Here is a 16,248-nt window from a genome sequence, read left to right as displayed (position 1 = left end):
CCCTCTTTTGTTTAGTTACAAACAGACAAATGAAGTTGGCTTTTAAATGTGCACTCATTTATTTTACCAAAATGAAGGACTGATTTTTCTCTCAACCCCCAAAGTGGTATTTTAAAGAGATTTTTAAAATCTAGCCAATCTAATCACTGGTTATCAGCTCCTACATTCAGATGCTAACACTGTTAAGTGTAAAATCGCTCATACATAATGTTTTCTTGTTGGCTGAGCGAAGCCAAGTCTTACACTCAACTTGATTGCATTTCTCTTTGTGGCCTGATAACTTTAGAATTGATCAGTTGCAGTTTTCAAAAGTATCAGCAAATGTTCAGGACAAAACCCCTACTGATTTTACAGAAAGTCTGACAGCCAGAAAAGCCTGGTTTTCATTAAGATCACATTTGGTCACTGGTACAGAGTGAGGCAGTGACCTCAGGGTTAGGACATCAGAGATTCCTCTGCCTGCAGCACCAAATGTGCACCATAGGCCTGATTTTAGTGGAACTCAGGCTGCTGGAAGTTTCTGTGACCAGCCCTTCCCCAAGTTAACCCCTCCCTGCCCCTCCCCACCACCCAAACCTGTCATTTTGGCCAAAATCAGAAAAGCCTGATTTTAGTGAAATCACACTTTTCTGTTTTCCCATTTTGACAAAATCAATAGAGTTCTGACCAGAGGAAGCGATGAGGGGCCTACCTGGTATACAGCTCAGTCTGCATGAGCAACGAAGTGTGCAACCCTCTAGTAATTTAACACTTAAAAAACTATTGCTCCAAGAACAATTTCTGAACATGTATATACAAGAAAGAAAACCGGGAAATAATGGATCAAACTTGTAGCTCTCATTTAAAGGTCTGGAAAACAGGAGCACAAATGACTAGAAAATGAGATGTGCATGTCAACACTTGCCTATTTAAAATTTATTTATACATGTTGCTGAATGCCAGGACTGGGAATTAATGCAGATATAGTTAAAGGCACACAAGGGAGAGTTCCTCTGCCTATGGTAGCCTGAACAGACATTTTATGGGGAGCTGCAACCAACCCCTCTCTCTCTCTCTGCATTTAGGGAAAGAAGTCTAGCCCTTATGGTTGTAGAGCTTTGTTTCACATTTTTTAGGCTAAATCAATGAAGGCTGTGTGAATCTGCAGATATACTGAAAATAGCTCTGAGGTATGAGTTGCCCCCCATTTATCTCAAGGCCCTGTGAATACAATGATTCTGTGGCCAGGAAATCTGGCATTTTTCCTGGAAATGGCAAACTTTTACCATGAGAATATATTTTTCTGCAGCTAGGTGTTCAATGTTATTTTTCACCTCCCTTCTTACTCTCCTGTTTTCCCTAGTTATATGTTCCCTGCTTCCCTGCACTACTACATGGAGCCAAGCAGCAGAGCAATCCCAATGGTCTCTTTTCCCCCCCTCTTCTGTGGATCCACTACTTGAAGTCTGGATCTTCCTCTCTGATGAATTCAAACCTGAGCATACCAGAATTTTAGGCTGTCTATACTGACTGCAGCAAAGTCAGATCAACCTATCTGGATTGATTGAGCGGTCAGTGAAGACCCGCTCAATCAATCCAGAAGTCGACCTAGTTAAACCACCTCCTCAAGTGGCATAGCGCTGCGTCGACGGGAACGCAGTTTCCATCGGCGCAGTGCAGTGAAAACAGCACGCAGAAGGGAAGCACAGCAGTCGATGGGAGTCACACAAGCTACTCTGCGTAACTCCCATCGATTGCCGTCGAATCACCAGGTAAATGTAGACCAGGTCCTTGTCAGTTACCATGACACTTCAGAGTTGTTGGAGTGTCCAGTAAAGGATTCTGCGGCATGAATATGGCCATTACAAGGAAAGAGCACCAAGCCACCTGGATCCAGCCACCCATCTTTACAAAACAAAGCCCTTTAAGCATTATACTGTGTCACTGCAAACAGTCACAGCTGTTAGACTCATAAGTGAGGAAATCTTAACTGATACTTGAAATGCTGGGTGCAATGTTTTGTTGGGATCTGCTGCCAAGTCAAAATAGTTTTCTTCCCAATGATGCAGGCAGTTGATGAATTTATTAAATGGCTGCAGATGTTTGGGAACAACTGTTCAGAAGAACTGCTTCTCTATACAAAATGAAAGACTCCAGATGCATTCCATACAATTTTTAATAACTGTCCAGTAAGAGTGGGAAGTGTCTATAAGAGCAACCATATTGGGTCAGACCAATGATCCATCTAGCCCAGTATCCTGTCTTCCAACAGTGTCCAATGCCAGCTATTCAGAGAGAATGAACAGAATAGGTCATCATCAAGTGACCCCCACCCGCCAATCGCCCATGCCCAGCTTCTGACAAACAGCAATTCCTGCCCATTCTGGCTAATAACCATTGATGGACCTATCCTCCATGAACTTATCTAGGTTTTTTTTTAAACCGTTATAGTCTTGACCTTCACAACATCTTCTGGCAAAGAGTTCCACAGGTTGAATGTGTGGTGTGTGAAGAAATACTTTCTTTTGTTCATTTTAAACCCGATGCTTATTAATTACATTTGGTGACCCCTAGTTTGTGTTATGAGTAAACACCACTTCCTTATTTACTTTCTCCACACCAGTCATGATTTTATAGACCTTTATCATGTCTCCCTCCCCCAGTCTCTTTTCCAAGCTGAAAAGTCCCAGTCTTATTAATCTCTCCTCATATGGAAGCTATTCCACACCCCAATAATTTTTTTTTTGGCCATTTTCTGTATCTTCCAATTCCAATATACTTTTATGATATGGGGTAACCAGATAGTCACAGTATTCAAGATGCAGGTGTACCATGGATTTATACAGAGGCAATATGATATTTTGTCTTATTATCTATTCCTTTCCTAATGATTCCCAACGTTCTTTTAGGTTTGTTTGTTTTGGATTTTTTTTTTTTTTGGGGGGGGGGGGGAGGAGGAAGGACTGCTGTTGCACATTGAGTGGATGTTTTCAGAGAAACATCAACAATTACTCCAAGATCTCTTTCTTGAGTGGTAACATCTAACTTAGACCCATCATTTTTATATAGTTGGGATTATGCTTTCCAACGTGCATTACTTTGCCATCTATCAACATTGAATTTCATCTGCCATTTTGTTACCCAGTCACTCGGTTTTGTTAGACCCCTCTGTAATTCTTCACAATCTGCTTTGGACTTAACTACCTTAGGTAGTTTTGTACCATCCACAAACTTTGACACCTCACTATTTACCCCCATTTTTCCAAATCATTTATGATTATGCTGAACAGTACTGGTGCCAATACAGACACCTGGAGGATATCACTATTTATCACTCTCCATTCTGAAAACAGATCTTTATTCCTACCCTCTGTTTCTTATCTTTTAAGAGTTACTGATCCAGGAGAAGACCTTCCCTCTTATCCCATGTCCTCTTACTTTGTTTAAGAGCCTTTAGTGAGGGAAATTGTCAAAGGTTTTCTGAAAATTTAAGTACTCTATATCCACTGGATCACCCTTGTCCACACGCTTATTGACCCCCTTCAAAGTATTCTAGTAGAGTGGTGGAGTTATGATTCCCTTTACAAAAAACGTTGATTTTTAACCAACAAATCGTGTTCATTTATGTGTCTGATAATTCTGCTCTTCATTACAGTTTCAACCAATTTGCATGGTAATGAAGTTAGGCTTGCTGGCCTGTAATAGCCGGGATCACCTCTGCAGCCTTTTTTAAAAATTGGCATCAAATTAGCTATCCTCCAGTCATCTGGTACAGAAGCTGATTTAAATTATAGGTTACATACCACTGTTAGTAATTCTGCAAGGAATTTGAGTTCCTTCAGAACTCTTGGGTGAATACCATCTGGTCCTGGTGACTTATTAGTGTTTTATTTATCAATTTGTTCCAAAACCACCTCTGCTACCTCAATCTGGGACAGTTCTTTAGATTTATCACCTAAAAAGAATGGCTCAGGTGCGGGAATTTGTCACATCCTCAGCAATGAAGACCAATACTAAGAATTCATTTAGTTTCTCCATAATGGCCTTATTATCCTCCTTGAGTGCTCCTTTAGCATCTCGATCATTCAGTGGCCCCACTGATTGTTTATCTGGCTTTCTGCTTCTGATGTACTTAAATTTTTTTGCTGTTACTTTTTGAGTCTGACTAGTTTTTCAAATTCTTTTTTGGCCTTCTTAATTATATTTTTTCACTTCACCTGACCAAGTTCATGCTCCTTTCAGTTTTCCTTAATAGGATTTAACTTCCCCTTTTTAAAGGATGCCTTATTGCTCTCTCACTGCTTCTTTATTTTGTTTAGCCACAGTGGCACTTTTTTGGTCCTCTTAATACCTTTTTTTCCCCCCCCATTTGGGGTATACATTTAAATTGAGCCTCTCTCATGATGTTTTTAAAAAGTATCCATGCAGCTTGCAGGGATTTCACTTTTGGAACTGTACCTTTTCATTTCTGCTTAACTTCCTCATTTTTGTGTTGTTCCTCTTTCTGAAATTAAATGCTACTGTGGTGGGCTGCTTTGGTGTCTCTCCCCCCCAGGGATGTTAAATGTTATTGTTATGGTCACTATTACCAAGTAGTTCAGCTATATTCACCTCTTGGACCAGATCCTGTGCTCCATTTAGAGATAAATCTATACACTATGACTGCCAATTTCAATGTCTACTGACAGAACATGCTAAGAAAAAATTCTGAAGGAGCCATGAACAGAGGTAGTTAACAGGAGAGTTTTGGAGGGTGTAGCTATGCTTGGAGGTATTAAGACTCGGTGAGTGGTGCAGTTGGTTTGTCTGGGGATTGTCTGACTGTTTGTTCTCGGTCTACAGGCTGCATAACTGGGCTGAATGCCCCCACGTAAGCAGCTGAGGAGGTCTGTTTGTTGGTACTCTGGTAAGCGCTGAGACGAATGTGGATCTTTGATCAACCCCACTGTCTGAAGTCTGAGTTGTTAATTGCTCCCTGGTAGTGAGGGGCTTAGCAGGATGACTTGGTATATGAAGTCACTTCTCAGGCAAACTACAGAGCCGTGAACAGAGGCAGCTAATAGTTATGGCAAGAGTGTAGAGAAGTGAGATTTTTCCTTCCAGCTCCCACACTGACATGTCAGATGGCCGGCAACAGAACTGTGGTGGTGACTTGCAACAGCTGTGTCATGTTTTCTTTCCTGTCTGAAGTCAGAAGGGACTTCCTATGCATAAAATCCAAGGTGGTGGATGTGCTGAGAAAAAGATTTGTGGATTAAGGGGCAAGTAGAGAAGCTGAGGAGTTCCTGGACAGCCAGGTACAGGAAACATCAGTACCCCAGATTCAAGAACAAAAGAAGCTGGATATCCAGGAATCTGGGAAAGAGGAAGTCAGAGAGGAGGTTTAGTCAAGCATAAGCATGAGAGGCAAGAGGTCACAGCAACATTCTACACAGAGGAGAATGTGCAGGCTGTGGCCACCGGAGAGAAGAGGACCAGGAGGAATTCTACACAGCTAGTGGTTTCCAACTGATACCAGGTCAACGTGTAAACTGTGGAAGACATCTTTCAAAATCTAGCTGGTCTAAGGGAAAAGAGAAATGTATGGAGGCCACCTGTAGATGGCAACTCAGTCAACCTGAAGAAAAAAAAATCAAGCTTGCCCATGAAAAGTTCTCTAATTGTCTAAGGAAGACAGACTATCCTTGTTGGGGATTCAATAATCTGAAAAAACATTCTGCAAGACACAGGTGGAGAACAGGATGGTGTGCTGCATTTCTAGAGGCAAAACATGTGACATCACTCTAACAATGGATAGGATTCTCAGATCATACAATTTTTCAGGGTACTAGGAAGGGTGTGGAAGGAAAAGAATGTCCAAGTGATTCAGATTCTTCCTGTCCTGGGAGCAAAAGAAGACAAGGCAGAAGATTCTGGAAGTGAAGCACTAGCTAAGTAAGTGGTGTGGAGGTCTGATATTGTGGAACTTCATTCACCTTCTATGGTAAGAGAAGACTGCATAGTTTAGATGACCTCCATATGTCAGTAGAAAAGGAGCCAATCTCAAACAGGCTGGCTGGAGTAGTCAGGAGGACATTAAACTAATAACAAAAGGGGAGGGTTAAAAGAGGGAAGATACAAGCACTCATTTAGCATAAAAAAATCAAGATGCTGAAAATTAGTTGATGAACCAAAGGACATGGAGAATAAATTCTTCAATTGCTTATACATCAATGCAAACGACATGGGTAACAAGAGGAAATTGAACTGCTCATTTATGAACATAAATTCAATCTAGTTATTACTAAAACGTGGTGGGGATAATCTCTGACTGGAACATTGAAATAAATAGTTATAACCTGTCTAGGAAGGATCAAGAGGGCAAAAAGAGGAATGGGAGTGGCACTCAGTCAAAAATATTTTTGAGTCACTGATAACTTGGAAGAAAATGATTTTTTGAAAGCTTATGGATAAATATCCTAACAGATAACCACAAGATGGTGTATTAATTGGCATCTGCCACAGACCACCAAATCATACAAGGGAACAGGATGACTAGCTCCTTGCACAACTATTTATAATGTGCAGAAAAAAAGCTGTCTGATCATAGAGGACTTCAACCAGACATATGCTGGAGTTCTCATGCGCCAGTACTAAAACACCCATGGAATTTTTAAGTATTATAGATGACAATTTTATAACTCAAAAAATGTTACATCCAATACAGAGGAATTCTACACTAGACCTCCTCTTGAGGGAAAAGAGGAACTAATCACACAACTTGAAGCTAACTGTAAGTTTAGGTACAAGTGATCATAACTTAATCACGTTTATAAAGTGCAAACAGAATGAAGTCCAAACCAGTAATATATGGTGCTTTAAAAGGTCCAGTTTCAAAGCTGAAAACAATTGAGCCAAATTAGCTTGAATAATTCAATAGGAAAATGTGAATGACAATTTGGAATTGTTTAAGAACGCTTTACTAGAAGTCCAAAAAGCCACAATCAAGGAAGAAGGCTGTATTGATTAAACACGACCTGGTTCAGAAGGGAAGTGAAAGCAGCTATAAAAAGAAAAAAATATATAAAATGGAAGAAAGGGGAAGTTGATAGTAATGAATATAGGTTAGGAAAATAGGAATTGTAGTAAATTGATAAGGGAACCAAAGGGACAAGGAAAAAATCTATGGCCACCAGATTTAAGGACAATAAGAAGTATAAAATTACTAGGAACAAAAAGAATCCTAACAATGATATTGGTCCATTACTAGATGGAAACGGCAGATTTATCAAGAATGCAGAAAAGGAAAGTGATCAATATTTGTTTTGTATGTGGAAAAAACACATGACAGTCAGATAACACTTTTCATTCTAGTATCTCTGAGGGATGTTATACAGCAACTACTAAGTTAAAACTGTTTAAGTCAGCAGGTCCAGATAATTTGCATCCAACAGTTTTAAAAGAGGTGGCTAAGGAACTTGCTGGACCATTAATGTTGATTTTCAATAGGTCTTGGAACACTGGGGAAGTTCCAAAAGACTGCAAAAAAGGTAACGTGCCAATATTTAAAAAGGGTAAATGGGATGACCCAGGTAATCATAGGCCTGTCAGCTTGAGACTGATCCTGGGTTAGAAAAAAGAATGGCTGATACTGGACTTGATTAATAATGAATTAAAGGAGGTCAATATAAATAATGCCAATCAACTTGGGTTTATGGAAATTAGAGCCTGTCAAATTAAATTTTCTATGAGATTACAAGTTTGATTGATAAAGGTAATAGTGTTGATGTAATATACTGAAATGTTTGTAAGGCATTTGACTTGGAACCACATGACATTTCCATTAAAAAACTAGAAAGAAAATTAACACAGCACACATTAAATGGATTAAAAACGGACGGGTCTCAAAAAGTAATTGTAAATGGAGAATCAGCATTTAGAGGGTGTTTCTAGAGGAGTCCAGCTCGGATCGGTTCTTGATCCTATGCTATTTAAAATTTTAATCAGTGACCTGGAACAAAACCACTGATAAAGTTTGCAGACGACAAATATTGGGGGAGTGATAAATAAGAAAAGAGGACAAGTCACTAATACAAAGCGAGCTGGATCACTTGGTAAAATGTCCTCAAGCAAATATGTTTTAATACAGCTAAATATAAATCTAGGAACAAAGAAAGTAGGCCATATTTAAAAGATGGGGAATTTCATCCTGGGAAGCAGTGACTGAAAAACATTTAGGAGATCATGGGGGACGATGAGCTGAACATGAGCTCTCAGTGAGACACTGTTGCCAAAAGAGCTAATTGAATCCTTGGATGCATAAACAGGGCAATCTCAGAACACAGAAGTTATTTTAACTCTGTATTTGGTACTGGTGCGGCCACTGCTGGAATACTTGTCCAGTTCTGGTGTCCATAATTCAAGAAGGCTGTTGAGAAATTGGACACAGCTCAAAGAAGAGGCATGGAAATGATTTAAAGATTAGAAAACACGTCATATAGTGACAGACTCATGGATCTCAATCTATCTTAAAAGAGAAGCTTAAGGAGTGACTTGGTTACAGTCTAAGTATCTACATGGAGAACAAATATTTGATAATTGGCTATTTAACCTAGTAGATAGAGAAAAAGAATACAATTCAATGTCTGGAAGTTGAAAGTAGACAAATTCAGACTGGAAATAAAGCATAGATTTTTTAACAGTGACTAATTAACCACTGGAACAATTTACCACAGGTCACAGTGGATTCTCCATCAATGGCAGTTTTGCAGTCAAGACTGGATATTTTTCTAAAAGATATGCTCTAGAAATTATTTTGTGGGAGGTTCTATGGCTTGGGTTATACAGGCAATCAGACTAGATGATCACAATGGTCCCTTCTGGCCCTGGAATCTATGAAAGTCTTGTACTTGGGCTGGATTAGTATTTGCACTGATTGTGCCGGAGCAACACAGACTAGAATCCAGTTTATTATACCCCAAGCCATTTGGACTGGTCATTCAGTTCACCAGAAAGCTTTGGCAGCAAAGCAGTGCCAGCAGAACTGACAAAGGTACTTGATAAGGCTTTAAAGTTTATAACTTTCACCAGGTAAATGCATGCCTTTTCTATTTTATGAAAGGAAATGGGTATTCAGCAGCAGCACCTCTTCCACACTGGTATTTGCTTTCACAAGGCAAAGCTCTGAATCGTGTGTTTGAGCTCTAAGAAACAAGGATTTTGCTTACTCAACATAGCTCAGCCTCACAGAATGCTGATCAGTGAAGTACAGCTTTATTTTGAAAGTTTATCTGCAGAGGCAGAATATGGCATGGGTTCTCAACCTGGGAGTTACAAGCAGGTGTTTGAGTTGTGGCCACCCAGCCCTTTCCATATTGCTAATGGAGAAGGGGGAGTCCTGGTAAGGAAAAGGTTCAGAATGATTGCACAAAGGACTTGTCTATGCCAGAAACTTTTGCACTAATCTAACTAAAGCTACACCAATGTACCACCCCCCTGAGCATGCACACCATCAGTATAAAAGTAACTTGCACCAATACAGATTAATCCATTTGGAGGTAAGACACTGCTGTAGGTTGCTTTTTACATTATTGTAGCACATCTACAGTAAGGGACTACAACATGCAGCAAACTGTATCATGACCATCACCTCCAGAAGACAGTTTAAGCAGTCCAACCCCCTGCTCAAAGCAAGGTTTCTTATACAGCTCCATTTGACTTGGCCTGATCAACTCAACCAGACAACTGATTTTTGTTCTGCTGATCCTAAGGTAGTAACTTAAAATGGATTTCATTCTATTTCATACTCTGCCACAAGATTTTTTTAAATTACATAATACTCAAGTACCAGATTACTTGTATAAAGATGTCCCTGCCCCTTCCAAAATATCTTATACACATTCAGAACTATGTCTTATCTTGTTCACTAGCAGGTTGAGTGAACAGGGTTTACTGGGAGAATTCATAAAGCAATGACCAGAGCAGTCAGGCTTTGCATTAATTGCTGGTCAGATGATTATGCTCAGCAACCAGAAAGCAGGAACATGGAGGCTGGCTAAAGAACAGTGTCAGCAGTCAGACAATAGCAACATTCATATCCAGACATTTAAAATCCAAGGTGAAATGCTGTAATGTAGACCAACTAGCTACTCAATAGGTAGTTATGAAAATATTTTCCAGAAGAATGCACTCATTTACACTTATATTTTTCAATTTGGAAAAGCTAGAGGGACATCAAGCTTAGAAATGTCTAATTTTTTCCCTACTATGGTTAAAAGTAATGCATGTGATTTTGTATGCAGCAACAACCAGGAGATTTTTAATTTGGAAAAGAGCAAACTTTCAGAAATTGGCAGGGGGTTTAGGAAGCCTAGAACATGAAGCAACTTTTAAGTTTTATTTTAATCTGACTAGATTTCAAATTGCATGTCCCTTTGAATTGTTTATTCTATATTTTACCCAATGTTTGAAATTCAGCTTAATCTTTTAAGTACTTTAGCGTTTTCCTGAACATGGTCTTTTTGGTTGATGTACCAACCTGGCTGTGTAAAAAAGTGACTTATTTTTCTTTGAGTAAAACAAATGTCTGAGTAACTTCTGAAACAAAATGAAGGTCCGGGTTCTTCCTATTTTTAAATTCATCTTCAGATTTTTTGAAAGAAAAAAGTTTCCATGGAAGCATGATATTTTGATATTAAGTTGCTAAACAATTTGAATAAATGCTATTTCAAGACTCTGCTCTGTTGTGGTCTATCAATGCATTTTGCTATTATAAAAGCTACTATAAGTATTTGTACAGGAATGACGATGTTACAGACTAGTCATTACAGGTAAACACAAACAGTACAGTACTTAAGATTCTACCTGTATTAAGTAGTATGAACCTGTACACAATGTAATTAGCGTCATTGCTGCCACTATGGGTTACTAAATGTTAAAGTTTACCAGTGGTGTGATTTAAATTTTTATTCTAAATCACAAACTATTAAATGTTAGGGCCCATTCTGGAATTCCCACTCATGTGAGTGGTCTATTCATGCACAAGTAGTTCCACTGAAGTCAAAGGGACAGCTTTCATGAGTGTTATCACATTCAGATCTTTATTGCCCAGGACAAACAGCATACATAGGGCAAAGCAGGATCTGATGGACCCTGTAGTTGTCTTCCTGTTATCAAGCTGTGTATGAAACAGGTGGACTGATTTAAATCACCAATTTTAATAATGATTTCAACCAGTAAGTAGGAAACTTAGTTAAATAAATTTTGTGTTTTGTATTTGTACTTCAGTTATTTTTCTAAAGAAAGATTGAGTCTCACTGGTTGGAAACCATTAAAACATGTTGATTTTCAACTAAATATATCCTTTACACTAAACTTGGTACTTCTTGCTAGCCAAGAGGATGAACTATATCTACACATGTATGTAGACAATTATATATAGCTTAATTTACATTTATTTGGATTCATTTTTACCTTTTTATTCTGCTGGAAAATGGGTGAATGACTTACTTTTTTTACTTATGATGTGCGTCAAATTCTATTTGGATGGAAATTCAAATTTGATTAAAAATGCACAAAAACAGCATTTGCTTTTTATAATTAAAGAAAACTACCTTAAATGTGCTGGATACATTTAAGTTTATCAAAACATGTTTTTCCTTTAAAACTGACATATTAAATGAAGTATTATCTGAAATTATAATTTCTGGTCTCCATGTCCTCAAGATTTTTCAACTAGCAGATCTCATCCCTTCATACCCAGTTTTTATTCCTAGATTGAAAGATAAAAACAAGGCTTCCTGCTTTTCAACTCTCAATTGGTTTCTTAATTCTGAATGAACTAGTAATTGAAATGAACTGAATAAACTGAAAAGAAAATATTCCCTGCACACCTGCAGAAGAGGCAGCTACTCTGTTGTCAAAAGTTGGATCAGCACTTACACTCTGGTTCCAGGCTCTTAGCCAGCAACTTCCATCCACCAGCAGTTCAGTGGTTTAACTTGAAAGCTTCATCTGCAAACATGTACTGCTTAATCATTTATATTAAATACAAAAAGATTATAGTAAGTTTAGACCTTAACATAGGTTGTCATTTTCAAATTAAATTTGAAATAAGTTATTTAAATAACTATTTTAAATATTTTAAAAATAAACCTATTTTCCTAAAAAGATGTATATATTTTTAAATCCACCATGCTTGGTGTTAAACAGTGCTGTTTTTAGTCATTATAGATTTCAGCTTCAAACTGTTTCATATACTGATTCAGAACTTAATTTCTCCTATTACTGAAGCTTTGTAAATTGATACCAGTTATGTTTGCCTCATAGTTCAAAAGCGATCTTAGTCCATATTTTATGTTCCTTACACATTACCAGAATTTAAATTCAGGCTACATCTGTAGAATGTACAAGGGCATTCTAGGCCAACAATTTAAATCTAGCAGCCAAGATTCACTCAATTTCTCCAGCTGAAATAAGTCCACCCAAAACATTAATTAATTGTCTGCTTGCTCTTAAGTATGTTCATATCATTAGGGTGTGCAATGCAACTCTAGATAAAATACAGTTTAATTGTCAAACACGAATGTCACTAAGACTATGTAGTTGTGATTTATTTTGGTATGGTTCTCTTTTTAATTTTTATTTCTATGGAAATTATACAGCTCTCGGCAAACTGAGTACAATGCATTACAAAGGTCTTGGTGGTCAGAGCTGACCAGTCATATGGTGCTTCTGTATTTCAGTTGCTAAGAGCTAACTGCTCTAAGATATAGCTGAAAACACAAGCTTTCCTAATACTTCTTTCCATGTAAGCAGTTATTGTACTTGCCAAAGAGATGTGATGCTATTTTGCATGTGAAGAGAAGTGGGTCTATCAGAAGGCAAGTATGCACTTACTTACAATGCTTACAATGTGCACCAACACATTGACATTTCCATCTAGTCAGACTGCCAATAGCATTATGACATGAGAGGAAAAAAACCAGTAAGCTTTTCCCAAGCACTCTCCATAAGAAAATGGACTTAATATTTACCAGTAGGAAGCAAATTATATTCACTATATTTTACACACACACACACACACACACACACACACACACACACACACACACACACGTTTTGTACACCTGCCAGTAACCTTTCTGATGGTTCCAATTTTAGTTTCAAACCAAGTGGTTAAGGCTACCACAGAATTGTAGTATCATCAATGGAAAAGCATCTTTTTGCAGAGAACCCTGTGTTGAATGTTCCAGTTCTCATTTGCCTAATAACTGCCTTTATCTTAACTTTTATAATTGTTGCCTCTATCTTGCAGTGTGAAAAGGTCGTTTAGAGTTAGTTGTAAGCATATTATAAAGAACGGTGTTTTCAGTTACTTGCTTCCAATTAACTAGAAATATTTACATTTAACTATTTTACAGTTCTATGGAAGAGACAATAACTTGTGTAATATGGATGTTTGCACAGAGTTTGATGTAAGCATTTCAGACGTTTTTATTCTCAAATTGCCTTTATCAATTTAGTTCACATGTGAAGATTTACTGTAAGAAACAGCAGTAATTTTAATATTACAGTTAAATGCTCAGTGATCTAAATATTAAGTATAATAAGGTATATAGATTTCTTCCATAAGGAAATTTGTATTTGATTTTTACATTACCTAAGTTTATCAAAGGGGAATTGCTACATATTGGGATGTAGCAACACAAAGTAGAAGGAATTTTCAATTAGTGAAAACAATATGCAGTATTGTCCAACATAAAATTCTAACTTATTTTCTTTAGAATCCCATGGAAGTTAAAACCCATGACAGAAAGCATAGAAGTTCTCAAATCTGATTACATTTTAAAAAGTGAGAGGACTGATAGGCTGCTCAAAATACTGTTAGTAGCAATGATTTCATAAGTAAAAGTGAGCTCTAATTGGTTTTCAGAGGAATTATTCAGAGCCAATGAACCATATTTAGAAATGACTTCACAAAGTTATAGGCATGAACATTAACGGCAAAAAGATATGAAATAAACCTGTTTAAAAGTTATTTTGGATCCTTACTATAGATTAAGGGAGAAGAAATCTAGAGTTATGCAGAAAAATGAAGACTACAGAACATACTTTAATAGACTGCAAACTGGCTATTGAACAGACAAGGAAAGAAGTCAGCATAACTTCCTCTCCATTTGATTCAACCAAAGAAAATAAACCATAGGAATAAGTGTGCCTAGTTTCTTGAAGTGCAAGTGTTAGGCCTGTGCCTAAATACTTCTAGAGCTATAGATTTGACAAATAAGACCTTCTATACATATAACTTGCATTGGTTTAACTAGTTTTACTGTTCTAATTTAAGGGGGAGATTTTCCAAGGCACAAAGGGCACTTAGGTGCCCAACTCCCACTGAAAACATCAGTACCCTGGCATGCCCAAATGGAATATGAGGGACTGGATACAGAGCCCCTGCCAAGGGGTAACTGGAACTGCACTTCAGAAAATTATGTATCTCGCCAGAGAAAACTTAAGACTAAATGTGATTTTTACCTGCTTTAACCCTGTAAATAACTCTTTTTTCTTAGTTAATAAATCTTCAGTTAGTTTATTATAGAACTGTCTACAAGTGTTATCTTCGGTGTAAGATCTAAGGTGAGATCTGGGGTGACTATACTTAGGGACTGGGAGTAACCTGAATATTGTTGTGATTTTTAGTGTAAGGGACCATGTATCACAAGGGCAAGTTTGTCTGGGTGGCAAGATAGGTCAGAATACCCAAGGAGATGGTCTCTGACTCCATGGTTCAGTTGCTATAGTACTTGAGGAGTTTGCACTTGTTACTTTGTTGGTGAAATCTAAGTACAGAACTCAACCAATCTGGAGTTTGTGCCCTGCTTCTAGACAGTCTGCCCTGAGGTTGCCACTCTCACTCATGAGCTACTCCCAATAGTCTGACAGCATGTTTTCCAGATCAGAAGCTTTATCTCCACCTGTGGTGCCAGCCTTGATAAAGTTCATCCGATTCTTCCTATAACCATTTCTGCTGCCCTCTGTATATGAGAGGCTTTTCCTGAGCTGATCTGAAAAGCTAATGCCCTCCTGTGATTCAAATGATTAAGACCTCTACTGCAATATCTGCAAGAAATTTGCCAACTAATAATTGCTAGGTGGAAGGGAAATTAGAGATCGCTTGCTTACACACAAAAAGTCATGGAACTAAAGTGTGCCAGTCATCACCCTGACTACTCCGCGTTGTATGTTGTTCCCCTTTTCCCCCTCCCCATGCAAGATACAGTGCATACGTCACAACCTAGAGTAGCAGAACCCTCATGTCTCTCACACCCAATACTGTTTTAATCAAAGACCTGTGCCCCAGCAGGTCGATTTTAGATACTGCACTGACAAAGCAGAACAGCCACAGCCCAGAGGAGACGCTGTCCCTACATAAAGCAGAGTAGTTTGAAGCACGTGTACAGGATAGACTCAGCCCTCTCCTCCCCCCTCCAGGAGTGGTGGTGGAAGAAGCGCCAGCACATTCCTGAAATGCCCATTGGGTGACAGCCCCAGGCCCAAACCTCATTGGCTTGAATTTGTCAATGGGAAAGAAGAGGCAGCTCCATATGGGGTTGGGGGGGGGGCAGGCTGAGCCAGGAAACTCACGTGTAACCGTGGTTCCGGCCACACTTCAGCACTGGGAGGGGGCTACTACTCCCTACCGCCTGCCCCACTGCGCCACAGCCACCGATGGGGGATCCCCGTGGATTAACAGCTCCTGGGGGAGGGAGGTTGCGATCTAAACCCGTTCTACGCATTACAGCCAGTTGGAGCGGCTACAATAACCCTCCCCTGAGGGAGCCCCCAACCCTGCCTCTGCAGCAGTGCAAGACTCCTTCCCCGCTGCAGGCTCAATGGGGGCGGGGGAAGGTAGCGGATACCCCCTTCACCCACTCCTAGGAGGGCGCTGACACAGGTGACAGCCCATGCCGCTCCATGGGTCACTCAAGCTCTCCTCCTTCCCCTCACTCCGGGCGCTTGGCAGCCAGGCACCCCGCCATAAAGGCGGCTCCTCCCCGAGCTTCGTTACCAGGGGAAGGGCCAGGCGCCAGCCGAAAGCCGCAGGGTGCGCAAGGCCCCCTCCGCGTGTGCCTGGCCGCGGGCAGCACTGCGACACTTGCCGCCGCTCACCCCTGCCCGGCGGCGCCCCGGCACCACATGTTGCCTGCGGGGCCCTACCGGCTCCACGCGGCGCAGGCGGGTGTCATGGCTCCTGCGCAGCGCAGAGCGCCCGGTCACTGACTAGCACCTTCG

General features: G+C 39.5%; 1 protein-coding gene across 1 annotated transcript in view; it reads right to left on the bottom strand.

Moving 5' to 3' along the window:
• AMD1 (adenosylmethionine decarboxylase 1) overlaps positions 1 to 16,248 on the bottom strand; it is a 34,835-nt gene that overhangs the window by 17,736 nt on the left and 851 nt on the right. The window lies entirely within an intron of this gene.

Source organism: Emydura macquarii, unplaced genomic scaffold (assembly GCF_026122565.2).
Source record: "Emydura macquarii macquarii isolate MOO-44397 ecotype Brisbane River unplaced genomic scaffold, CSIRO-AGI_Emac_v2 contig_1146, whole genome shotgun sequence".
NCBI lineage: Eukaryota > Metazoa > Chordata > Testudines > Chelidae > Emydura > Emydura macquarii.
The sequence above is the reverse complement of the archived record's forward strand: the minus strand, read 5'-3'. Positions and strand labels throughout refer to the sequence as shown.